The 27212-nt window shown below is 42.1% G+C and overlaps 1 long non-coding RNA gene across 1 annotated transcript in view; it reads right to left on the reverse strand.

The window, feature by feature from the left end:
• Nucleotides 1-27212, reverse strand: part of LOC128249636 (uncharacterized) — a 51432-nt gene that overhangs the window by 9404 nt on the left and 14816 nt on the right. Inside the window, exon 3 of the long non-coding RNA XR_016244808.1 lies at nt 10848-10901. This is a non-coding gene — a long non-coding RNA (uncharacterized LOC128249636). The remainder of the gene's footprint in view (nt 1-10847; nt 10902-27212) is intronic.

Genomic DNA, 27212 nt, shown 5'->3' on the forward strand with positions numbered 1-27212 from the left:
TAACTGCTGAGGACATACGTAAGCGCGCAAGGAATGAAGCCAGTATGCTCCGTTGGATGTGTAATGTCAATGTGAATACCCGTCAGAGTGTAAGTATCTTGAGAGAAAGATGAACATTAGAAGCATCAGTTGTTGTGTGCAAGAGACGATTGCGCTGGTATGGACATGTGGTGAGAATGGATGAGGATAGCTGCGTGAAAAAGTGCCACACCCTAACAGTTGAGGGAACCCATGGAAGAGGTAGGCCCAGGAAGACCTGGTCTGAGATGGTGAGGCAAGACCTTCGTACATTGGGCCTCACCGAGGCGATGACTACTGACCGAGACCTTTGGAAATGTGCTGTGCGTGAGAAGACCCCGGCAAGTGCCAGTGCCCCTGGACTGGCTTGTGCGGGTGGCACATAAAAGACACCATTTCAAGCATGGCCGTTTTCGTGCGGGTGACACGTAAAAGCACCCACTACACTCTCTGAGTGGTTGGCGTTAGGAAGGGCATCCAGCTGTAGAAACTCTGCCAAATTAGATTGGAGCCTGGTGTTGCCATCCGGTTTCACCAGTCCTCAGTCAAATCGTCCAACCGATGCTAGCATGGAAAGCGGACGTTAAACGATGATGATATATATATATATATGTATATATATATATATGTATATATATATATATATCTATATATATACATGTATATATATTTATATATATGTGTATATATATATATATGTATATATATTTATATATATGTGTAGATATATATATATATATATATATATATATATATATAATATATATATATATTTTTTTTTTTAAGCTTCAGCTTAGAGCTGCGGCCATGCTGACGCACCACCGTGTTGCTACACAGTTATTACAGGGAGCCTCTTACAATATGTGGCACATATTACGTCCACATTTGAGTTGTTGAGTAACTGCCTCAACACCAAGTCGTAATGTTGTAAGAGCTGGGTCAGGCAGCTCCTACCTGGTCGAAAGCCATGTTGGGTATCACTCAGCAATTTATTTTCTTCAAGGAATGTGATCAGTTTTCCTCTGATTATCCTTTCCATGACTTTTGCTGATGTGTGAAGTCAGAGAGATAGGCCTATAGTTTTTGGCATCTGCTCTGCTTCCCCCTTTATGGATTGGGCATATTATTCCCTCCTTCAGCTTGCTTGGCAGTCTTCCGTTTGCGAGAAAGCTCTGGAAGAGGATCTGGAGGGGTTTTGCCAGGGCATGCTTACACGATTTAAGGAGGATTGCTGGGAAACCATCAGGGCCAGCAGTTGAGTTTGTGTCCACTCATTCATGTATAGCTAGTAGTACATCATCTTCGCTAATGTTGATGTATTCCATTGTAACTGCCTCACTGGTTATAGGGGAGGTAGCAAAGAAGTCCACTGGTTTGTTCACTTGTCTGTGCTCCAATGGAGTGGTGAAGACACTTTTGAATTGCTCATTCAGTACCTCACTGATCCTAGTTGGATTGTCTGTGAGGGAGCCATCCTTTTCGAAGAGGGGTCCAATCTTGCAGCGTACTGAGGCTGTTTCTTTTGCGTAATGAAAGAAGGCCTTTGGGTTTGGCTTAATGTTTTTATAACCCAGGCTTCTTTGTCTGCTCTCTCTCCTTCACATAGGATTGTTGCAGCCTTTTTTCGATCTCCATCAGTGTCATTTTTAGGCGGGACCTTTAGCTATTCTTGGGATGCTGGTTGAGTCGATTTGCAACTTTTGTCCGTCGTCTCATGAGGATCTTCCTCTCCCTTGGAATCTTGTTCCTATTTGTTTTGGCCTTGTGCTCTGGGACATATTTCTGGCTTATGGCTTGCACAATAGACATGAAACATTCTAGTTTCATGTCAATGTCTGGTGTGGAGAGACATTTTGGCCAATCCTCTCTGAGGATCTCTTTCTGAATTGATTTCCAGGTCCGCTTTGTGGAAGTTCAGATTGGAGAGATTTTTGGTGCTTCCTTTAGGCTGTATGTCTCTGGTTTCTTTTGGCCCCAAACATAGACAGCTCTATTATGTTGTGATCCGAAACTAATGTCGGTGTCACTTTCACATCATGAATGATGTCCGTATTGTTCGTGAAGCAGAGATCTAGAATGTTATTCGCTCTAGTTGGTCTGAGAACAGTTTGCTCCATGAATAGGGCATTGGTGAGGTTGAACAGGCATTCCACCTGTGCTTGCTTGCGATAAGTCATTCCTGAGAATATGAGACCTTCGGGCCATTTGACGTTGGGGAAGTTGAAATCACCCATAAGAAATATGGTCACATGGTGTTCCAGTTTCATGAGGATTTCTTTAATTCTAATGAGGCAATCTTCAAATTTGCCTATGTGGTTTGGAGCATCCGGTGGGCAATATGCATTGCATATGACTATATTTATGTTGTCTTATGTATACAACTAGGGTGTCGCATACCGAATTTGAGTATGACAGTAAGACCTGGGGTGTGAGGTCGTCACAGATGTATACAGCAACTCCACCATGGCTCCTTCCCTTCTGTCTGTTCGCAGTATGACATATTTTGGTACGTGTACTTCGCATCCTCTATATCAGGGCTGAGGTGAGTTTCCACGAGTGCTATGCATAGGGCTTGATTGCATGCAGCAAGGTCTCTCAGGGAAAGACATTTTGCTTTGTATTATTATTATGCAGCAGGCCCCCAATATTTAGTAAAAATATTGGCGTGATGCCTGTGCAAGGCGTTAGGGGAGGCCATCCCATGTCTGTTGGCTGTGGTGGGTTGCGCAGTGGGGGGCAAGGTTCCTCGTCTGTGCTTGGCGTAGCCACATCAGCTGCTGCATAATCTTTTGCGCCATGCACAAAAAAGACTCTTGCTCAGCTGCTGCGTTGTGTAAGATTTCTGAGGAGCGCACGTCCTTGAATTGCTGAGTCACTATCAGAACTAGAGGAGAAGTTTCAGGTGTGGAAGCAAGGACTAGAATCGAAGGGCCTTAGAGTCAACCTAGCTAAAACCAAAGTCCTAATAAGTAAGAAGGTAGACCACACACAAACCCCTGCAGGTAGATGGCCCTGCTTGATCTGTAGAAAAGGCATAGGTAGAAACTCTATAAGATGTACCTAATGTAGGCTATTGGACACATAAGAGGTGCAGCAATATCAAAGGAAGGCTAACTAGGAAGTTAGTTTTTGTATGTAGCAGATGTTCAGGATCTATAAACACTGTAAATATGCAGAAAACAACCTCTGCCACATTCCAGGGAGAAAAACTAGAAGTGGTTGATAGTTTCCGCTATCTAGGTGACCAAGTTAGTAGTGGGGGAAGGTGCACTGAAAGTGTAGCTGCTAGGATAAGAATAGCCTAGGCAAAGTTCTGAGAGCTCTTACCTCTGCTGGTGACAAAGAGTCTCTCTCTCAGAGTAAAAGGCAGACTGTATGATGTATGTGTACGAACAACCATGCTTCATGGCAGTGAAACATGGGCCGTGACTGCTGAAGACATGCGTAGGCTCGCAAGGAATGAAGCCAGTATGCTCCGATGGATGTGTAATGTCAGTGTACATACTAGACAGAGTGTAAGTACCTTGAGATAAAAGTTGAACCTAAGAAGCATCAGTTGTTGTGTGCAAGAGAGACGATTGTGCTGGTATGGTCATGTGGCGAGAATGGATGAGGATAGCTGTGTGAAAAAGTGCCACACCCTAGCAGTGGAGGGAACCTGTGGAAGAGGTAGGCCCAGGGAGACCTGGGATGAGGTGGTGAGGCAAGACCTTCAAACCTGCCTTTGATATTGCTGCACCTCTTATGTGTCCATAGCTTGCACTGGCTACATCTTATAGAGTTACTACCTACACTTTTTCTACATATTGAGCAGGGCCATCTACCTGAAGGGGTTTGTGTTTTATCTACCTTCCTACTTATTAGGACTTTGGTTTTAGCTAGGTTGACTCTAAGGCCCTTCGATTCTAGTCCTTGCTTCCACACCTGAAACTTCTCTAGTTCTGATAGTGACTCAGCAATTAGTGCAAGGTCATCAGCATTGAGGATCTCCCAGGAGCATCCGGTCTTAAATTCCTCTATTATTGCCTAGAGGACTATATATATATATATATATATATATATATATATATATATATATATACATGACCATAGAAGCATGACCAGATAAGTTTCTTTCTGGCCTCGCTTGTGCTTTTCTATGTAATTTTGCCCTGATTCGTAATATCTTATTTAGTGCTCAAATTCATTTTCAGTTGTCCATAACAATGTCACCAAATTCACCCATATATTCAAGTTCTTCAGTCTTAATTTTCTCACATAGTCACCTTTCTTTATAATTCTGTCTTAGATTTAGCTGGCCGAAAACCCTTATTTCTCAATTCTATATTTCTAACATTCAATATCTACTGTGTCTATGCGACAGAAATCCCAAAAAATATCTCTCTACCTCTCTCGTGCTCTGGCCTAACCCCCTCTGCTTTACTCTGTCTCTTTTGATATCTGCTTTACTCTGTCTCTCTCAATCACACTCCCTCACTCTCTATCTCTCTTCTCCTCTCTCTTTCGATTGACCCCTTGCATCGCCAGGTCTATAAAACTAGCGCGCGCACCCCAATTCCCACACTCAACCAAAATATCTTTGTAGCAATGGCCTTGGTGCACCTGCCCTCCCACCCCCGCCACCAGTACCGGTAGTTCCTATCTGCTACACCAGTACCGGAAGTTCTTGACTGTCTCCCATGAACACTTCTAAAGACTTCACGCCATTCCCCCCCCCCACCCCCACTTGGGGTTTATCCCCTATGTAAGGTAGCGATCATATGGTGCAAAATACGACAGTGGTGTAGTAGATGCAGGCTGAAATGAATGCTACTGATTGTTTATGAATTCTGCCGAATGCAAGCTTTCTTTTCAGGTACATGATGCTGCTGTTCCCTGCCCCAGGGTCTCACAGGCCCATACCTCCCACACCCTCAGGTTGGCACTCCCAACGTCGGCACTCTGAAAGGTAGGTCTGGTGAGATTGTTGAGATGCTTGAACGGAGATGTGTCGATATCTGCTGCCTCCAAGAAGTAAGGTGGAGAGGAGGTTCTGCTAGGTTCCTCACAAGCAAAGAAAACAGGTACAAGAATATTCTGGGCAGGGAACACAGACGGGGTCAGGGGCGTGGGCATAATTCTTGCAGAGAAATGGGTGGATAAGGTAATCGAGGTAGTCAGAGTATGTGACAGAATACTTAAGATTAGATTAGTCCTTCACTATGGTTTAGCAACCATTATCTCGGCCTATGACCCTCAGCCCAAGTTCCCCGACGGACAGAAAGACCAATTTTATGACACCCTCCTGCAGACTACCTCGTCAACAAATGACAGGGACCTTCTCTTTGTGGCTGGTGACTTCAATGGTCATGTTGGACACATTCAGGGGGCTTCTATGGCGTACATGGAGGCTATGGTTTTGGTTTCCGCAACGAGGAGGGAACCAGACTGTTGGAGTTTGTGATGCAAATGACTTTATGGTCTGCAATACTAACTTCAGGAAACCTGCGAGTCACCTAGTCATCTACCATTCTGGCAGACACACTAACCAAATTGACTACATCCTCGCCAGAAATAGGGAAAGATGGTTGCTTATAAATGCCAAAACCTTCCCTGGCAAAGAATGTACCCCTCAATACAGATTAGTAGTTAGCGACTTCGGGACCAAGGCAAAATGGGTGCCCAAAAGTAGACTGGCTTGGAGTAGAAGGGTGTGGAAGCTTAAAGACCCTGCAAATGGACAGAGATTTAGAGACATGTTACTTGAAGCATTTGACGAAATAGAAGGGGATATAGCATCATACAATGTGGAAGACAATTGGAGGTTTCTGCAGAACAACCTGCTGAGAGCCACCGACTAGATCTGTGGCTGGTGTAAAGTCCCCTCTCAACCCAAAGTAACGTGGTGATGGAACAAGGAGGTAGACAGGGCTATTAGACAAAAGAAACAGGCTTGGAAGAACTGGAAGAACAGTGGTAGCAGGGAATTGTATCAGACTGCCAGAAGGGAAGCTAGGCGACAGGTTTATTTAGCCAAAGGGGAAGCAGATACGAAAAAATTTGCCAATGTTCTGTGCCGTGAGGACCAAAGACTTGAAGTATTTCATGTTGCAAGACAGTGTGAGAGAGAGAATCGTGATGTCGTAAGAGAGAAATGTGTTCGCATGGATGATGGTACGCTTGCACTAAATGAGGCTGCAAAGAAAGAGGTTTGGAGATGCCACTACGAAAGATTGCTCAATAAAGAGAATGAATGAGAGAAAGAGGGTCTGCCGAATGTCGACCCAACAGAGGGACCAGCTATCCGAGTTGACAGTACCATGGTAGATAAAGCAATTAAGAGTATGAAGACAGGAAAAGCCCCCAGCCCATCAGGAATCACTGCAGAGATGCTCAAAATATCTGGCAGTGTCGGCTATAGCCTAGTCACTCGTATTATGAACTAGGTGATACACGAAGGAGTCATACCCAATGACTGGTGTAGCAGCACCATAGTCAACTGCTACAAAGGTAAAGGTGACGCTTTAGATACAAATAATTACAGAGGTATGAAGCTTTTAGATCAGGTAATGAAAGTCACGGAGAGGGTCATAGCCCAACTAATTAGGGAGCGAGTTAGTTTAGATGAGATGCAGTTTGGGTTCGTGCCAGGGAAAAGCACCACTGATGCTATATTTCTGGTAAGACAGCTGCAGGAGAAATACCTAGCCAGGGATAAACCTCTGTACCTGGCTTTCGTTGACATGGAGAAAGCCTTTGACAGGGTCCCCCGATCGTTTATCTGGTGGTCAATGAGGAAACTTGGGATAGAAGAATGGTTAGTGAGAGCTGTGCGAGCCATGTACAGAGACACGTAAAATACACTATTTTGGACCTGGTAAGCCAAGTGAGACCTAAATCGAAGGCCTCAGGCAGCCCACTTATACGTACATTCCTTCATTGGACACTAAACTTCGCTTGTGAAGACCTGTTGAGGCAAGTGAAATCGAAATCGAATTAAATTCGACGACTGGCACCCATGCCAACATCGTCTCCTTTATTGGAAACGAAACTCGGCGTGCGAAGACTTATTGGGGCAAGCGAAAGTGAAACCGTCGATGGCACCTGTGCCCAGCATCGCCTTCCTGGCACTTGTGCCAGATGGCACGTGTAAAAACATTCGAGCAAGATCGTTGCCAGTGCCGCCGAACTGGCTCCTGTGCAGGTGGCACATAAAATACACTATTTTGAGCGTGGCCGTTGCCAGTACCGCCTGACTGGCCTTCGTGCCAGTGGCACGTAAACGCACCCACTACACTCTCCGAGTGGTTGGCGTTAGGAAGGGCATCCAGCTGTAGAAACTCTGCCAAATCAGATTGAAGCCTTGTGTAGCCATCTGGTTTCACCAGTCCTCAGTCAAATCGTCCAACCCATGCTAGCATGGAAAGTGGACATTAAACGATGATGATGTTTCAAAATATATGTGCACTCTACTCCAAAGAAGTAAGAGGTGCTGGAATTGCATATATATTCATCGTCAGGGAACCAACATACCGAAGCAAGACAAATGCGAAATGATAGGGTTACGTACGAGTTATAATATTATATGGCTAAGTAAGTGACAGTTAGAAACAAGAACACTGGTTTACATAGAGTTATTACGAGAGAGAGGCTGTAAACGCTATACTAAAGGTTTAAATTAAATGATTAAAATAGGGGAAGGCAAAACGGATCACAGTAAAATTAGTAAACAAAAGCTTGGGAAAAGTAGTAAGCTATAAGCTAAACAAGAGGTGGAGGAAGGAAGAGAATCCAAAGAATTTCATCGTATATAATAATTTCTCCTCAAGGAAAAAAATAATAACATACTGATTTGAAGCGAAGAATGTAAATATAATAAATAAAACATCATAGCCTTGTAATATATTAATATAAACCAGTGTTCTTGTTCGTAACGGTTACTTACTTAGCCATATAATATTATAACTCGTACGTAACCCTATCATTTCGCATTTGTCTTGCTTCGGTATGTTGGTTCCCTGACAATGAATATATATGCAATTCCAGCACCTCTTACTTCTTTGGAGTAGAGTACACATATATTTTGAAACATATGTCCTCAGCCCCCTATTATTTACCATAGTCCTCCAGGCAATCACAGAGGAGTTCAAGACAGGTTGCCCCTGGGAGCTCCTCTATGCTGATGACCTTGCCCTAATTGCGGAGTCACTATCAGAACTAGAGGAGAAGTTTCAGGTGTGGAAGCAAGGTCTAGAATTGAAGGGCCTTAGAGTCAACCTAGCTAAAACCAAAATCCTAATAAGTAGGAAGGTAGATAAAACACAAACCCCTTCAGGTAGATGGCCCTGCTCAGTATGTAGAAAAGGAGTAGGTAGTAACTCTATAAGATGTACCCGGTGCAAGCTATGGACACATAAGAGGTGCAGCAACATCAAAGGCAGGTTAACTAGCAAGTTAGTTTTTGTTTGTGGCAGATGTTCAGGTGCAATAAAGACTGCAAACAAACAGGAAACAACTTCTATCTCATTCCAGGGTGAAAAACTAGAGGTAGTCGATAGCTTCCGCTATCTGGGCGACCAAGTTAGTAGTGGGGGTGGGTGCGCTGAAAGTGTAGCTGCTAGAATAAGAATAGCCTGGGCAAAGTTTAGAGAGCTCTTACCCCTGCTGGCGACAAAGGGACTCTCACTCAGAGTAAAAGGCAGACTGTATGACGCATGCGTACGAACAACCATGCTACATGGCAGTGAAACATGGGCTGTAACTGCTGAGGACATACGTAAGCTCGCAAGGAATGAAGCCAGTATGCTCCGTTGGATGTGTAATGTCAATGTGAATACCCGTCAGAGTGTAAGTATCTTGAGAGAAAAGCTGAACATTAGAAGCATCAGTTGTGGCGTGCAAGAGAGACGATTGCGCTGGTATGGACATGTGGTGAGAATGGAGGAGGATAGCTGCGTGAAAAAGTGCCACACCCTAACAGTTGAGGGAACCCGTGGAAGAGGTAGGCCCAGGAAGACCTGGGCTGAGGTGGTGAGGCAAGACCTTCGTACATTGGGCCTCACCGAGGCGATGACTACGGACCGAGACCTTTGGAAATGGGCTGTGCGTGAGAAGACCCGGCAAGCCAAGTAAGATCGTTGCCAGTGCCCCTGGACTGGTTCTTGTGCGGGTGGCACATGAGATGCACCATTTTGAGCGTGGCCGTTGCCAGTACCGCCTGACTGGCTCCTGTAGGATTTTCGAGCGAGATCGTTGCCAGTGCCCCTGGACTGGCTTGTGCGGGTGGCACATAAAAGACACCATTTCGAGCGTGGCCGTTTTCGTGCGGGTGACACGTAAAAGCACCCACTACACTCTCTGAGTGGTTGGCGTTAGGAAGGGCATCCAGCTGTAGAAACTCTGCCAAATCAGACTGGAGCCTGGTGTTGCCATCCGGTTTCACCAGTCCTCAGTCAAATCGTCCAACCCATGCTAGCATGGAAAGCGGACGTTAAACGATGATGATGATGATGATGATATGTAGGAATTAAAGGAACTTATTGATTATATGCGTTTTGCTCCATTTATTATTATTATTCATATATATATATATCATCATCATCGTTTAACGTCTGTTTTCCATGCTGGCATGGATTGAATCTGGTGTGGCAAAGTTTCTACAGCTGGATGCCCTTCCTAACACCAACCACTCTCAGAGTGTAGTGGGTGCTTTTTATATGCCACCGGTAGGCGGGGCAATCAGGCGGCACTGATATCAACCGTGCTCGAATGATGCTTTGTAAATACCACCAGCACAGGTACCAGTCAGACAGCACTGGCATCGGTCACAACTACGATTTTGCTTAACTTAAAAAGGTCTTCTCAAGCACAGCATATTGCTTGACAATTTAAGGGTACTTTTAAATGGACCAGTTATGCGACAATGGCATCAGCCACAGCTACGATCTCACTTGACTTGCCGGGTCTTTTCAATCACAGTATATCTCCAAAGGTCTCGATTGCTTGTCATTGCCTCTGTGAGGCCCAACATTCAAAGGTCGTGCTTCACAACCTTATCTCATGTCTTCCTGGATCTACCTTCCACTGTTAGGGTGTGACACATTTTCACACAGCTGTCCTCATCCATACACAACACATGACAATACCAGTGCAGTCGTCTCTCTTGCAAACCACATCTGATGCTTCTTATGTCCAACTTTTCTCTCAGGGCGCTTACACTCTGTCATGTAAAGTCCACAATTGCATTTTTGCATAGATCAGACAGATTTCTTGCTTCTCAACTATATGGTCTTGGGTTGTGTCCTACTGGATCATGTCTTGAACAAGAATCTTCTTCTATAGCCATGGTCCGACTAAAGCCTTGTGGATGGATATGGTGGGTGAAAACTGAAAGAAGCCTGTTGTGTATGTGTGTGCCTTTGTGTCTGTTCTTCCCAACACTTGACAACTGGTGTTGGTTTGTTGACTTTCCTATGACAGAGATTCAGCAAAACAATACCAATAGAACAACAGACTTTAAAAATAAGTACGAGGGGGGGGGGGGGCGTTTCAACTAAACCTCACACAATAGTGGTCCAGCATGGCCACACTCTGATGACTGAAATAAGTAAAAGCTAGAAAGAAACAAATGATTAAAAAAATTCAAATGTAATTACACAGACATGAACAATACAGACTGACAGAGATACGTTTTTGGCCATATATTAGATTCATGCTTCACTGCTAACGGAAATGTCTTAAAAACATACATAATGTTACTGAAACTTTTATTAAGTATTCCTTCCTATTTTTTCTTTCTTTTGTTTTCTGATATGGATGAAAAGTTTTTTTAAATATGTTGAAATACTCACAAACTCCAGTTGATCAGGGAAATCATCTTCCAGCTGAACTTTTAGAGCTGTATACTGTTTCATTGAAAAGAAAAAGTGAAAAAAAAAAAATAGAAATTAATAATTATGACACTTAACTAATTCAATTATTAGATAATTAAACTTATTTACCTCAAAACTTAATAGAAAATAAGTGTGCTGTCAAATCAGACATGTCTAAATTGGGTCACGCTCACACACTTTTAAAGCAGAAAATTGGTTAAATGTCAAGCGGAAACAAAATCATTTTAAGCATAAGGACAGTATCCGCTTTCTATTTTTATTTCTATATTTTCATTCATTGGAATGACAAAAGATATTTTGCTAAATTTCTTACCTGTACCGTTGCCTATTTTGTGTGTTTTTACTATTTTCGGCACAAAAACCCATGAAATTACCTATCCCACATAGTTTTAGTTATCTCTTTTTATAATCTATTACAAAATATTTTGCTTTTCCATTAAAATGAAATAATCTTCTGTCCAACGTTGTCAGGAAATTTTGTGACAAGGAAAATTATGTTTCAAAAAAGTTTTGATCGCCGCCGGCTCCGAATGGGCCTGGCACCCGCTCTGGACAGCCCCGATCGAGTTTTAAAGAAATTTGCTTTTAAAGTTCAAAGAGTTAACAAAATCAAAAATTTGAAATAGAAACACAAGACTCCCCCACTAAATTGTTGAAGAACCTACAGCATTTCATTGACCCACTCTGATTGATAATTATAATGCTAGAAGAAAAGAAATTGAATGAAAATGATTCAATGCAAGATCAATTAGATCTGAAGCTAAATCTTGGTTATAATTTGGAAAGAGAAATTTTTAACATACGATAAATCTTGTTATCATTATGAACTAAAAAATAAACTGTTAAAGAAAATTGGATCCATGGATGCTTATAAATCCTGTAAAACTAAAACTTCTTTATAAAAAGAAATTGATTGGGAAATGTTTGAAAATATTGTGGGATAAAAATAAATGTAATTATGTCGATTTAATTTTAATTTAATTAGAACTGAAATTTTCCACAAATCTTTTGATATTTACACCTATTTATGTGATTTTACTCAGGTGCATCTTTCAATAACTTTCATTTTTATTGCTATTGAAGTATTGTGCATTTTGAAATTTTGAATTGGCAGCAGTGATTACCTGCATGTCTAAATTGGGTCAAGCTCACACACTTTTAAAGTAGAAAATTGGATAAGAAGAGTATAATAAATGGAGAATGTTAAAACATTATTTAAAAAAAAAGGAGGAAAAATGGAATTTTAAAGATAAATGGATTGCAATAATTAGTCCAATATCCAGTTTTTATCTATATTTACATATATTTTAATTCATTGGTATTACATCATTTATTTTGCTAAATTCCTCATTTGCAAAACAGTTTTTTTTTTTTGAAGACTTATCTCATACACATGAATATATATAAATAGATATGTATCATCATTTATCATTCCCCTAGGATAAAACCTCCTCAGACAACCCCCCCTCCCCGACAAAACTCGTGACGTTTTTACCTGGATTTGGTTTCAACAGCTGGATGCACTTCCTAATACCAAACAGTACTCAAGTGTTATGGATGTTTTTAGGTACCAGCCACAACTATGATTTTACTTGGCTTAATGAGTCTTCTCAAGTGCAGCATACTGCCAAAGGTCATTTGTCATTGCCTCCATGAGGCTCAACATTCAAAGATCATGCTTCACAACCTCGACCCATGTCTTCTTGAGTCTACTTCTTCCACAGGTTCCCTCTACAATTAGAGATTGGCACTTCTTTACACAGCTGCCTTCATCCATACACATCACATGCCCATACCAGAGCAGTCATTCATCTCTCTTGCACACCACATCTGATGCCGCTTATGCCCAATTTTTCTCTCAAAATGCTCACACACTGTCTTTTATACACACTGACATTACACATCCAGTGAAGCATACTAGCTTCATTTCTTTCAAGTCTTCACATGTCCTCTGCAGCCACAACCCATGTTTCACTGCTATGTGACATGGCTGTCTGCACACAAGCATCATACAATCTGCCTTTCACTCTGAGGGAGGGGCCCTTTCTTATCAACAAAAGTAGAAGCTCTCTGAATTAAGCCCAGCCTATTCTTATTCTAGCAGCTACACTCTTGGGGTATCCATCTCCACTATTGACTTGGTCACTTAGATAACGAAAGCTATCAATTACCTCTAGATATACCTCCTGGCATTTGATGGAGTCTATTTTCTGTATACTCGTGGACATAGGCTTAACTTTATAAACATGAATGTGTGGGCGGGGGGGGGGGGGTTAGGCCTCACAGAAACAGTGCCAAGTGACCAAGACCTTTAGTGATATACCATACTTGGGAAGACCTGTCAAGCCAAGTGAGATCATAGCCATGGCCAATGCCAGTGTGATGTAACTGGCACATGCCAGTGGCACATAAAAGCACCATTCAAGCTTTGAGCCTCAAAAGAGACAGTGACAAGTGACCAAGACCTTTGGCAACATACCATGCTTGTGTTGACCTGTCAAGGCAAGTGAGATCATAGTCATGGCCAATGCCAGCATCACTTCAATAGCAGCTGTGCTGGTAAGGTGGTGAGCTGGCAGAAACATTAGCATGCCGGACAAAATGCTTAGAGGTATTTCGTCTGTCTTTACGTTCTGAGTTCAAATTCTACCGAGGTCAACTTTGCCTTTCATCCTTTCAGGGTCAATAAATTAAGTACCAGTTGCATACTGGGGTTGATCTAATCAACTGGGCCCTACTCCTCCCCAAAATTTCAGGCCTTGTGCCTAGAGTAGAAATGAATGGCACCTGTGCTGGTGGCATGAAGAAAGCACCCACTACTCTTGGACTGATTGACATTAGGAAGGGCATCTAGCCATAGAAACCTCACCAAATCAGATTGGAACTTGGTGCAACTCCCCAGCTTACCAGTTTTCAGTCAAACCATCCAACCCATGCCAGCATGGAAAGCAGACATTAAATGATGATGATATATGTATATGTATGTACACACACATTCATCATTGGTTTAATACACACTTTTCCATGCTCACATGGATCGGATGAAATTCTATTGAAGCAGATTTTCTAGTTGGATGCCCTTCCTGTCACCAACCCTCACCTGTTTTCAAGCAAAGTAATATTTCCCCAGGACTGGACATCATGCGATGTCAAGGCAAGGAGACAGTCACCCACACAAAAATTTCACAAGTTTCTTTCAGTTTCTATCTCCCAAATCCATTCACAAGGCTTTGGTCAGTCTGGAGTTATAGTAGAAGACATTTGGAATTTCTTCTCTAATTCAACTACAGTTTCAGCTATAAGAACAAGGTCATCAGTATAGAGGAGTTCCTACAGGCAGCCAGCCATAAATTCCACTGTTATGGCTGGGAGGACTATGAAAAAATAGGAGGAAACTGATAACTGAACCCTGGTGAACTCCTCCCTGCACACTAAATTCATAGCTGTACTCATTTTTAACTCTCACTTTACTGACAGCATCCCTGTACATAGCCTGAATGGCTCTTACTAGCCATTCATCTACACCTAACTGCCGTAACAAGCACCAGATCAGACGGGGGGGGGGGGGGTCACCCTATCAAAGATTTTCTCCAGGTCAACAAATACCAAATACAATAATTTACTGATAACCAAGTTCTTCTGCAGCTGTCTTGGAAGACAGCATTGATACTGCTCTTTGACATGAAACCAAACTGCACCTCATTGAAGTTCACTCTGTTTTGATCATCTGGGCTATGACTCAGTGACTGTCATAACCTGGCCCAATAATTCGATACCATGCAGTCACTTCTCTCTAAGGCATCTCCTTTACCCTTGTAACAAATGACTACGAAGCTACTACACAAGTTATTGAGTATTCTACCTTCCTGCACAATCTGACTTACTATACAGCTGTTCATTTACTCCGACTGCCAAGCAAATGTTACTGTGGAGGGAACCTGTGATCCACTTTCTGAAGATGGGCCCAAAACCAGCCACCTTAGGAACAGCCACCAAGTATTGATGGTTGAACCCGTCAAACACTTAAGTGATCTAAATTGATCAGACCCCAACCCATAACAGGTTATTTACCTACCATTTCTATGATGCTTCACATGAGGTAGAGACTGTCTATTTGATGTGGTGCATGCCTGTGCCGCACCTACCAAAGAATCAATGACAAGCACCAACCTCTTTGATAACTCCTTAGCCAAAGTCTTCAACTCTACATTTAGCAGAATTATGGAGCTGAAGTTGTTAAAACTGTCTCCCTTCTTTGAGTCCTTTCTCACCAACACTATTACAACTGTTTTCCCAGAACAGGGGTTTATCCCATTCTACTAGTTCAGTGGCCACTTGGCAGATATCAACTGGCAGTAGATATCTGCCTAGAGGCTCCTGAACAAGTTTGGCATATGACAACAAGCTCATTGGGCAGACTATCCAGCCTCAATAACGTCATCGTGTGTCTTGTCATCATTTCCCATATTTCATCAGCTGTTATTGGCTTTTCACTCAACCCTGCATCCTGAGCTGATAGCCACAGCAGGCCATTGAGGTAGTTGGTAAAGTCCAACCCTGTCTCCAGTCAACCATCTGCTCCAAACAGTTGAACAAAGTGGTGCCACTAAAAGGTTGTACATATCACGGAATTAAGTAGCATGTGCCCCTTTTGATCCATCAAAAACTAAACTGTTGCTGTGTTACAACACTGCCTCCAGGCCCATCGAAAGGCTTTTGTTCCTTCATGTCTTAAAGAATGCACCCAAAATCTGACAATGCAACTTTCATGCTTAACATTGAAGAATCAGCCAAGGGCCACTCTTGATGCCATCATGTCAGTTGCAATGCTTTTTCTAAGTGCCCTTCTAGGTTTACCAAACCCATACACAGATCACGTGTACATATCATCATCTTTATTTAATGTATTGGGTATAAGAGGCATCAGATGTAGAATGCAAAGGAGAAGATTACGCAGGTGTGGTCAAGTGATGTGAGGACAAATGCACAAAGATGTGCCAATATTTAAATGGGGAAGGAACCTGTGTAAGAGGAGCCAAGAAGACGTGGGACAAAGTGGTGAGAAATGATCCTCAGATGTTGAATCTTACAGGGGAGACAACACAGGATCAAGGTAGCTGGTGAGAAAACCTACCCAGCTAAATAAAATAGAGGCCATAAAGTTATATCCTTTATGTATATAAATATATCAGACTTGTCCTTTTGTCTTCCTAACTCAAGCTTTTCTTCTACCTCACGAAGACTAACGTCCAAAACAATAAAACCTTTTCCTTTTAAGCATTAAGCTAATACAGTATTTGTTAAGCCTTATCCATCGTGTTTTTTCTTTCTCTTTTTTCTAATATTGTTCAATGCAATTACAACATGTTTGTTTCCCAACAACACAGTCCCACATTCAGTCCAACTGTATGAGGCCTTGAGCAAGTGTCTTCCATACTACAGCCTTGTGAAAGGATTTGATAGACAGAAACTAAAAGGAGACCACCATATATGAATGTGTGTGTGTGTGTGTGTGTACATGTATATATTTGTGTGTGCTCCTGTCTCTTTGTCTTGGCATTGCATAATAGTTGTAAAGGAATGTCACTGTCATACAACAAGTGTCATTCGTTTCCAATATTCTGTGAGAACACATCTGGCAACGAGGAAATATGAGACCTTGTTTGGAAACAGGTGAAGGCTGATGATAGGAAGAGCATCTGGACATAAACCTGCCTCTAATAAACTCTGTGCAACCCTGTAAGCAACCCTAATAAACTCTGTAAGCATCAAAAAGTCGACATTAAAATAGAAGGGACTCTCACTCAGAGTAAAAGGCAGACTGTATGACGCATGCGTACGAACAGCCATGCTACATGGCAGTGAAACATGGGCTGTAACTGCTGAGGACATACGTAAGCTCGCAAGAAATGAAGCCAGTATGCTCCGTTGGATGTGTAATGTCAATGTGAATACCTGTCAGAGTGTAAGTATCTTGAGAGAAAAGCTGAACATTAGAAGCATCAGTTGTGGTGTGCAAGAGAGACGATTGCGCTGGTATGGACATGTGATGAGAATGGATGAGGATAGCTGCGTGAAAAAGTGCCACACCCTAACAGTTGAGGGAACCCGTGGAAGAGGTAGGCCCAGGAAGGCCTGGGCTGAGGTGGTGAGGCAAGACCTTCGTACATTGGGCCTCACCGAGGCGATGACTACTGACCGAGACCTTTGGAAATGTGCTGTGCGTGAGAAGACCCGGCAAGCCAAGTAAGATCGTTGCCAGTGCCCCTGGACTGGTTCTTGTGCGGGTGGCACATGAGATGCACCATTTTGAGCGTGGCCATTGCCAGTACCGCCTGACTGGCTCCCGTAGGATTTTCGAGTGAGATCGTTGCCAGTGCCCCTGGACTGGCTTGTGCGGGTGGCACATAAAAGACACCATTTCGAGCGTGGTCGTTTTCGTGCGGGTGACACGTAAAAGCACCCACTACACTCTCTGAGTGGTTGGCGTTAGGAAGGGCATCCAGCTGTAGAAACTCTGCCAAATTAGATTGGAGCCTGGTGTTGCCATCCAGTTTCACCAGTCCTCAGTCAAATCGTCCAACCCATGCTAGCATGGAAAGCGGACGTTAAACGATGATGATGATGATATATATATATATATATATATATATATATATACATATATATATATATATATATATATATATATATATATATATATATGTGTGTGTGTGTGTGTGTGTGTGTGTGTGTGTGTGTGTGTGTGTGTGTGTGTGTATATATATATATCAGTTGGAAAAGGATGCATGGCAGTACACATCTATGTATATGAATTATATTTACATACATACTGAAATCATCATCATATACATTCATATATACATATATATTATTAAATTTGTACTTCTTTCAATCTTAGTAGAAATAGTAATTTTAACTAGTAACTTAGAAGTGCTATTTGCATTATTAGTAAATACATACAAGGGTTCGACAAAATAATGTAAACACCTAGCATCACAGCATCATAATTTTGAAATATTTATAAAACCATCAAAAGCTTGTTTATTTTTATGTTTTTTGATTTATTATTAGACTTGCTTAATATGTTTTGCTAAATTTGCTGTTTCTTTTCAGATACCATCAGAAGAAGGTAATTAAAATTCATTAAAATGACAGATCTATCAGACTTTCAAAGAGGTCAAATTGTTGGTGCTCGTATGGCAGGCACTAGCATAACGAAAACAGCCGAAATGTTTGGTGTATCAAGAAGTTCTGTCTCGAAAGTAATGACAGCCTTTAAGAGGGGAAAAAAACCTCCTCGTCGAAACAAAACTCCAGAAGAAAACCAAAACTTTCAGATAGGGACTGTCAGACTCTTACGCGAATTGTTAGAAAGGATCACAAAAGTATAGCTCCCAAAATTACTGCAGAGCTTAATGACCACCTCGAGAACCCAGTTTCCACAAAAACTGTTCACCGGGAGCTGCACAAAGCCAGATTTCACAGGAGGGCTGCAATCAGAAAACCACTTCTTTCAAAAACAAATGTTGCAAAGCGTTTAGAGTGGGAGTAAAAACCTACAGAATTAGTCCCTAGAGCAGTGGAAGAATGTTATTTTCTCGGTCGAGTCATCCTTTACCTTATTTCCAACCACCGGCCGAGTATGTGTGTAGAGACAGCCAAAAGAAGCATCTGATCCAGACTACCTTCTTCCAACTATTAAACATTGAGGAGGATCTGGGTGGGGGGGCTATATTTTGGAAATCCACTGACCCAATGATTTCCCTTCATGGCAGAATTAATAGTCAAGACCATTTAAGCATTTTATCTGATCAAATTCATCCTATGTTTACAGAACTGTTTCCGGAGGGAGACGCAATTTTTCAGGATGATAATGCACCAATTCACACAGCTAAAGTTGTTACTGAATGGTACAAGGAACATTCTAGTGAAGTTGAACATCTTATCTGGCCACCACAGTCCCCTAATCTCAATATTATTGAACATTTATGGTGCATTCTAGAGAAACAAGTAAGGAGTCGATATCCTCCACCATCATCACTACAAGAACTGGAGACTGTTTTAGCTGAAGACAAAAATTCCTTTGGAAACAATTCAGACTTTGTACAAGTTCATACCTTGTAGAATTCAAGCTGTAATTACTGTCAAAGGCAGTCCTACACCGTATTAAAATGAATTTGTTTGAAATTTTAAGGCGTTTCCATTATTTTGTCCAACCCCTGTATGAAGAGGAGGGAATATATCTAGTACTAAATTTATAATTATTTTTCTGCCTAGTATCTTATGCTATTAGAAAATTTGGGATTTTGGGGGAAAACTTCATCTTGGCATAATATATATCAGTGATTCTCATTGTGGACCCTGGAGTACTGTATAAGATTGGGGGTGGTCCAAACAAGCAAAAGAGTAGTAGTTTATAAGACTATGTAAAAAATTTTAGATGTATTTATTGCAAGAAACAGCTACGTTTCTTTTTCAACCTACATGAGTGAATGTGATAAACAAAATAGGAATTCTGAAAGCAATATCTACAAAACTAGTTTTTAAACATCGAATGGTTGGTGACCAGTAATAAAGTCACAATTAATCCAGATAAAACCCCTGTGACTTTTCTTTACCTGGATTCGAATAGTCATGGTCAACCAAAACCAAAACGGTCCATTAGAGAAAAATGGTTGAGAACCACTGAAATGCATTTTTACCAAAAATGGGTCAAGAGTTAAAAGGCATTTTTATTTTATTATTTATTTATTTATTTGATATTAGTGTGGCTGGACTTTATTTTGTAAAAGTAGTTTTGCTGTCAGCTGATTAAGACATCATTAGAGCAGCTTTAATGAAATAACACACGCGTTTATATCAAACAGATGTGATCAACCCATTAGAAATTATACATTAATCCTTTTTACTATTAGGTCACGCTGACCTTTTTATTACATACATATTGTAATGGATTAGAACCATTTTTGTCTTACTTCACCCTAATACCTATCACTATATATTGCTGTTACTGGTTTTATTGATTCATGAAGTACAACAAAGTAAAAGGAAGTGTGGTGCTTATTTAAAATTAAGACATCTAAAAGCACAGGAGTGGCTGTGTGGTAAGGGAATTAACGTTGCCGGATGGGCCCGTATGGTAGAAACCCAGCATGGCAGTGATGCCACAATTAGGTCTCAATTAGGTCAATGGACGGGACGAGATGTGCGAGGCACTTCACAAGCACTTTGCCAAGTTGTTCGGGAGTGGCGGGGTGCTGGATCATGGCGAGGCCCTTAGGGACTTCCTGTCTGGCGGCCCGCGTCTCTCGGCACGAGAAGCTGAGTGCTGTGAGGGGCCAATCACGGCCGAGGAGGTGATCGAGGTACTGGGCGAATGCCCCGAGAAGTCGCCTGGTCTCGATGGTCTGCCTTACGAATTCTACAAAAGTATGCCAGACTTGTTCGGGCACCTGCTGGCCAACGTCTACGCCAATTGGCAGCAGAACGGGAGAATTCCTAAGTCTGTGAGCCGAGGGGTGGTAACGTTGATCAGGAAGGACCCAAGCAAGGGGGACGAAATAGGGAACTTCAGGCCCATAACTCTGCTGAACACAGAGTTAAAGATTTTGACCAAGGTGCTAGCGAAAAGGTTAATGTGGGTCGTGGACAAACTTGTCGGGGAAGCGCAAACTTGCGCTATCCCGGGCAGGACGATCCACGACAATCTCCACCTTATACACTACTCCTTAATGAGGGTAGAAAAACTTTCTGGCGCAGGGGGGGGACACTGGTACATTTAGACCAGTCTAAGGCTTTCGATAGGGTCGACCATCAGTACTTGGCGACGGTCCTTGGAAAGGCTGGCCTGGGCCCGACCTTCTGTGGTTGGATTGCTGCGTTGTACAGTGATATCGAGTCTGTCCTAAAAGTGAACGGTTTCCTTTCAAAGCCGTTTGGGATCGAGCGCTCAGTGCAGCAGGGGTGTCCCCTGTCTCCGCTTTTGTATGTGTTAGCCCTCGAGCCATTGCTGCAGAAGTTGGAGGCGATAGGGGGCGCACCGCATGATCTATGGTATGGAAGAGGAGCTACGGCGTATGCGGATGACATCACCATCAGCGTGACGGATGAGGGCCAGTTTCCAGTGGTGGAAGAGGCTATCAAAAGTTACAAGGCGGTAGCAGGAGCAAAAGTTAACAAGGACAAGTCGATCGGTTTGCAAGTCGGCACCTGGGGGGCAAGCCGATGCCATCAAATAACGTCGTGGGGCGTTGGACGGAAGGTCCTGTTAAGCTGCTTGGAGTCTGGTTCGGGCCAGGCCTCCAGATAGAGAAAAATTGGAGCGAGGTGACCAGCAGGGTGACTGCTCTAACCCAGACCTGTCTGGGCGGGCGTTATCCTTGCTAGGAAAGGCGGAGGTGGTGCAGATGTTTATAGCATCGGTTATCACCTACCGTCTGACCGTGGTGCCTTACCTCGATTTGTGGCTGAACAAGTTGGAAAGAATCCTTTTCCGCTTTTTGTGGAAGGGAGGAAAGCCACTCGTGAAGTGCTCTGTCTGCTGCCTGAAACCGCTAAAGGGTGGGCTAGGGATGCCTTGGCTGAGGATGCGAAAATTCGCGTTAAGGTTGAGGCACCTTTGGCTTTACCTGGATGGAGAGCAGGTGTGGTCACCACATGTCCAGTTCTACCTTCCGCAATTAACGTCCTTAACGGACGTTGGTAACTGGATCAAGCAGAGACCTAGGCTGGGGGACTGGCAATTGGAGTGCCGACAGGCACTTCAGCTACTCTCTCGAGCAGGCAATGCCGGCAACAGAAGTTCCACTGCGGATTTTTATAGCGGGTTAGTGGAATCCATGTCAGAAGACGCCTTGGGGGAGACCCTGGGCTATGATGAAAATCAGTTGACCAACCTGTTCAGGTGTTGGGGTGTTTAGATCTTTGTAACTTAGCAATTCAGGAAAAGAGACTGATAGAGTACCAGATTCTTTACTCTTTTACTTGTTTCAGTCATTTGACTGCGGCCATGCTGGAGCACCGCCTTTAGTCGAGCAAATCGACCCTAGGACTTATTCTTTGTAAGCATAGTACTTATTCTGTCGGCCTCTTTGCCGAACCGCTAAGTTACGGGGACATAAACACACCAGCATCGGTTGTCAAGCAATGTTGGGGGGGATAAACGCAGACACATATATACATATACATATATACGATGGGCTTCTTTCAGTTTCCGTCTACCAAATACACTCACAAGGCTTTGGTCAGCCCAAGGCTATAGTAGAAGACACTTGCCCAAAGTGCCACGCAGTGGAACTGAACCCGGAACCATGTGGTTGGTAAGCAAGCTACTTTCCACACAGCTACTCCTGCGCTTATCCTGGGCTTTAAAAAAAAAAACATAAGTACAGGAGTTGATTCATTTGACTAAAAATTCTTCAAGGACATTACTCCAGCATGGCAACAGTCGAATGACTGAAACAAGTGACAGATAAAAGATGTATAAGGTTTCTTGCTTCTGAATACACAACTAAAACTTTTTAAGCTTTACAAATGCTTTAATCTCATAATTCGATAATCTTTCATAGTCATAAGCTTTCTCTTTAAGGCCAGGGAATAAATTTTTATTATAAACAATCAATACAAAATGATGCATCATTATCATCATTTAACATCCATGTTCCATGCTGGCATGGGTGGGATGGCTTGACAGGAGCTGGCCACGTAGAAGCCTGCACCAGACTTCTGTCACTGTTTTGGCAGGATTTTTACAGCTGGATGCCCTTCCTAACACCAACCATTCAGCAGAGTGGACTGAGTGCTTTTTACGTGGCACAAGCAAAGGTGAGGTCAGTTTTGGCAAGGTTTTTACAGCTGGATGCCCTTCCAGTGTGGATTGGGTGCTTTTAAGTGGTACCTGCACTGATAGGGTCACTAGGTACTTGTAAGACATAAAAAAAAATCATTATTAACAGTCATGCTCCATGCTGGGTATCAGTTGGACAGTTTAAAAGGACCTGAATGGTCCATGGAATGCCATGTACTCCAATCACTGCTTTTGACTTGTTTTCTACTGCTGGGTGCCTTTCCTAACAACAATCAGTTTACAGAATGTACTACGTGTTTTTTACATGATGCCAGCCCCACTCCCACCCCACACAATGGACAAATGAAAGGAAAGGGCACTCAATATATTTTGTAGTAGTTAGATGTATTATTATCATCGTCATCATTTAACATCCATTGTCCATGCTGGCATGGGTTGGACGGTTTGACCAGGGCTGGCAAGCTGCACCAGATTCCACTCTGATTTGGCATGTACAGGGTGCTTTCATGTGGCACTGCATGGGCACTTTCATGTGGTGCATCACACAGGCACTTTTACACAGCATAGCATGGGCGTTTTTTGTGGTGTCGCATGAACATTTTTATGTGGGACCACACAGGTGCTTTTATGTAGCATCCCGCAAGTGCTTTACACCACCAAAAGAATTGGTCTTGATATTTGTGCTGCAGAATACAGGTCTTCTTGAGTCTGGCAAAGCACAGTCATCCTGGTCCTTTGTCATCTCACCTGAAAGGTTCAGTTTCTTCATCTCTACCCTCTGATGCTGTTTTCATGACTGGTGTGTAGGTAGGTTGAACAATCCAGACTCAAGTTATGGGCAACAAGAATCAGCAGCTGCAATACCATATGTACTTGACTATTTTCCCCCATCACACAAGATCATTCTTCAATACTTCATAACATGTCTTCCACTTCCTCATGTTCCATCCATTTTGAGAGATCAACACTTCTTTATGCAGCTGTCTTTATCCATCCGCATCACATGACCAAACCAACACAGTCTTCTCTCTTGCACACAGCAACTATTTCTTCTTATGCCTAAATTCTCTCTCAAAACACTAGCACTTTGTCAAACATGTACACTTACATTACACATCCAACAGAGCATACTAGCCTCATTTCATTCTAACCTTCGTATGTCCTCTACATTCAGGGCCCACATCTCACTAACCATGTAGAATTTCTGTCTGTATACATGCATCATACAATCCTCTTTTCACTCAGAGAAACCTTTCATGGCCAACAGAGGTACAAGCTCTGTGAATTTCCTCCATCTTATTCTTATTCTAGCTATCATAGACTCCGTGCATCCTTCCCTATTGCTAAATCTGATCCCCTAGGTAGTAGATATGGAATTTGCTATCATCATTTAATGCCTGTGTTCCATGCTGGCATGGGCTGGATGGTTAAACAGATATTGATGGATCCTAGAACAGCATCAAGCTCCAATGTTTGCTTTAGCATGGTTTCTACAGCTAGATGCCCTTCCTAACACCAACCACTTTACAGAATGAGCTGGCTGGTTTTTTCATGCCACCTGCACTATTCAGGTGCATTCAGCTCACAGAACTATGAACCTGGGGTGAGTCAGTTTCATGCAAGTGGACAAGGAGAGTCAACTATGAGAAGTTGGGATACTGAAGGTTGTTGTAGGGAATCTGCATAGCTCCTCACATCTATTAGGGGAAGGGGAAAAAAAGAGAAAATGAACAGTAAGAGTTGGAATGGATTAATTCATTTTGTGTTCCACAATTAACAAGGTGAGCTGAAGAATTAGTTTGCAAGATTGTATGGGAAGAATGAGGGGGATGAGGAAGCAGACTGCCAAATATGTAGGGTTGAAGAGTAGATGAACAAGGAACCATGATTTGGAGGAGATAGAAGCAAGAATAGTGAAGATGATACAGTTGTCGGGGGCAGAGGAGAACAAAAATGGCTGATAGTTTGCAGGAGCTGGCGGGATGGGAAGCTTCTCAGCATACATGACAACAAACTTTCAGAAGCTTGTGAGATGGGGAAAAATGGCAGCTGCTGGTTCTTGTTGCCCATAACTTGAGTCTGGATTGTTCAACCTACCTACACACCAGTCATGAAAACAGCGTCAGAGGGCAGAGATGAAGGAACTGAAGCAGGATCAATAAAACAGGAAACTTGAAGATTATTAGCCAAGTGATTATGTGAACATACTAGCAAAGTACGTGGTGCAGAAGATAATGACTAAAGATTATAGTTGTAAGCATAGTGAAGAATATAAGTAGTTTAGGATGTCTTAGGAATTTAGTCATGATACTTGTGTCTTTTGTGCTGCATGTATTGTTTTTGTACCAGGATGTAGTGTGCACATTGAAGTCTCCTCAATGATAGAGTTTGTAAGTGCACTAAGGTGAAGATATAAGCGTGTGAGAGTTGGCAAGGTCTGTGTTGGTTTGTATTAAAAAAAGGCCCATACTGTTTCATGTTACTAGTTTTTTTTTTATTTTTAAATGCCTGCATTTCTAGTCGTACCTTGGTAACGTTTGAGTGTTATGTGTAATAACTATGTACTGGGTGTATGAGACTTCCACCACTGTCATTTAACTAGTACTGCCTTACTGGAATGTGACTAAGTATTAGGTGTGTTCTGTGTTGTGGTTGCAGAAAGGTTTTCTCAATTATCATGATCTGAACATCAGAAGAGAAGATAACACTGCTTAGTCCCAAAAAGGAATTTAAGCTGTTTTATGATAAGTTGAAGAATCAGTTTGATTCTTCAATGAGTCGAAGAATCATTTTAAATTTTAAATATTTCCATTAAATCAGCAGTTTACATTATAAACATCTGTGCATGAAATTCTGGGATTTTCATTTGTTTATATTCTTGCACAACAGGTTCATTGTTCAGAAGAATAGCATTGAAACCCAAAAAGCAGTCGAGCTGTATCCCCAAGGATAAAAAAAAAAAAAGACCATCCATAGAGACACAGCAAGAACCACCAAAACAAACCAAACCATACCAGAAATACAAGAAAATGTATTGCCAAATGGTCAGGGATTACTTAAGGTTAAAGAATGTTAAAGTCTTATGCTCCTGAAGAATAAATATATATGATAGCATTCCACTTGGCCTAAGATTTCTCTAGAAGCAATAATAATCAAAATAATGGGGGCCTTTTTAACTACATAAGCCTTATACCGCCAAAAACTGGCCATGTACGTAGCTAAAAGATGTCAACATTCTTAAAAACGATAAAAATATTGCAACGTGGTTTCAATCATTTTATTTTAGGAAGTTCCTCGTTTTAGAAACTAGGAAATTGCAAGGCTCTTCTCTTATCATGCAACGCTTAATCGACATTACTCAGCAAGGAGTACAGGGCCAGTTTTCCTGTTTCTCTGGGGATATTCTTCCCTGGATGGGATGCTGATCCATCGCAGCGTTACTCATTTTTGCCAGGTGAGTGGACTGGAGCAACGTGAAATGAAGTGTTTTGCTCAAGAACACAATGCATCAGTCGGTCCAGGGATTGAAACCACAATCTTGTGATCATGAACCCAACACCATAACCACTAAGCTACGCATCTTCACCCCATCATGCAATAAATTACAAGTAAGGTTCGTGTGTTCAGTGTTTAGTTTTAATTACTGCTGGTTAATAATTGGAAAAAAAAAAACAAGATCAGAAAAAATTGTTAAGTATTTACGAGTAAAGAAAATTAAGATCTGGAAAGAGAAAGTTCAGGGTGGGGGAAACAAAAAGATGCAGCTTCAAGAGATTTAGGGATGGTACTACACCATACACCAGTGGTCCTCTGCATTATAAAACCCTTATGAAAGCAATATTGTTGACGTTAACACTAAAAAGAGGCTACAACTACATCCAACATGAAAAACCCTTGACTAAGTTATTCACTTTGGACTCCATCTTGAACTCATCTCTTGGATCAAATGCTTTCCATAAGACTGTAGCAATGAATTACATGAATGTTTGTCTGTGAGTGTATATACACACACACACACACACACACACACACACACACACACACACACACACACACACATATATAATAATAATAATAATAATAGTGAAATTCTGTCTGTCTGTCTGGGACCCCTGTATCTCAGCCTACATTTGCTCTACATAGACATATTATACCTTTTTGGAATCAAGATGATCCTGGGATTGAAAATCTGCCCTTCATTTGGTTGTTGAACATCCAGCATTGGGATCTGATTTAAAAAGCATTTGGGTTGCTATTTTTAGCAGGTAAAGCTTGGCTGATTCATGCCATCTTGGTTGGTATTTGTTGGAAGACATCAAAGATCAAGGGGAGATAAATGACATTTGCTTCGTTAATTTTATATCAAGATAAGAACTTTGGGACAAATTGACCAACAGTTAGAATTCAACTTGGTAATGGAACAATAGAATGATTTGCATTGCAGAACTAATTCTCATCTGTCTGTCCTTAACCTCTGACCGAACACCACCAGGGCAATATAGTCATTATAGACA

This window comes from Octopus bimaculoides, chromosome Z, assembly GCF_046866305.1.
Source record: "Octopus bimaculoides isolate indiv1 chromosome Z, ASM4686630v1, whole genome shotgun sequence".
In the NCBI taxonomy this organism is placed as follows: Eukaryota; Metazoa; Mollusca; class Cephalopoda; order Octopoda; family Octopodidae; genus Octopus; species Octopus bimaculoides.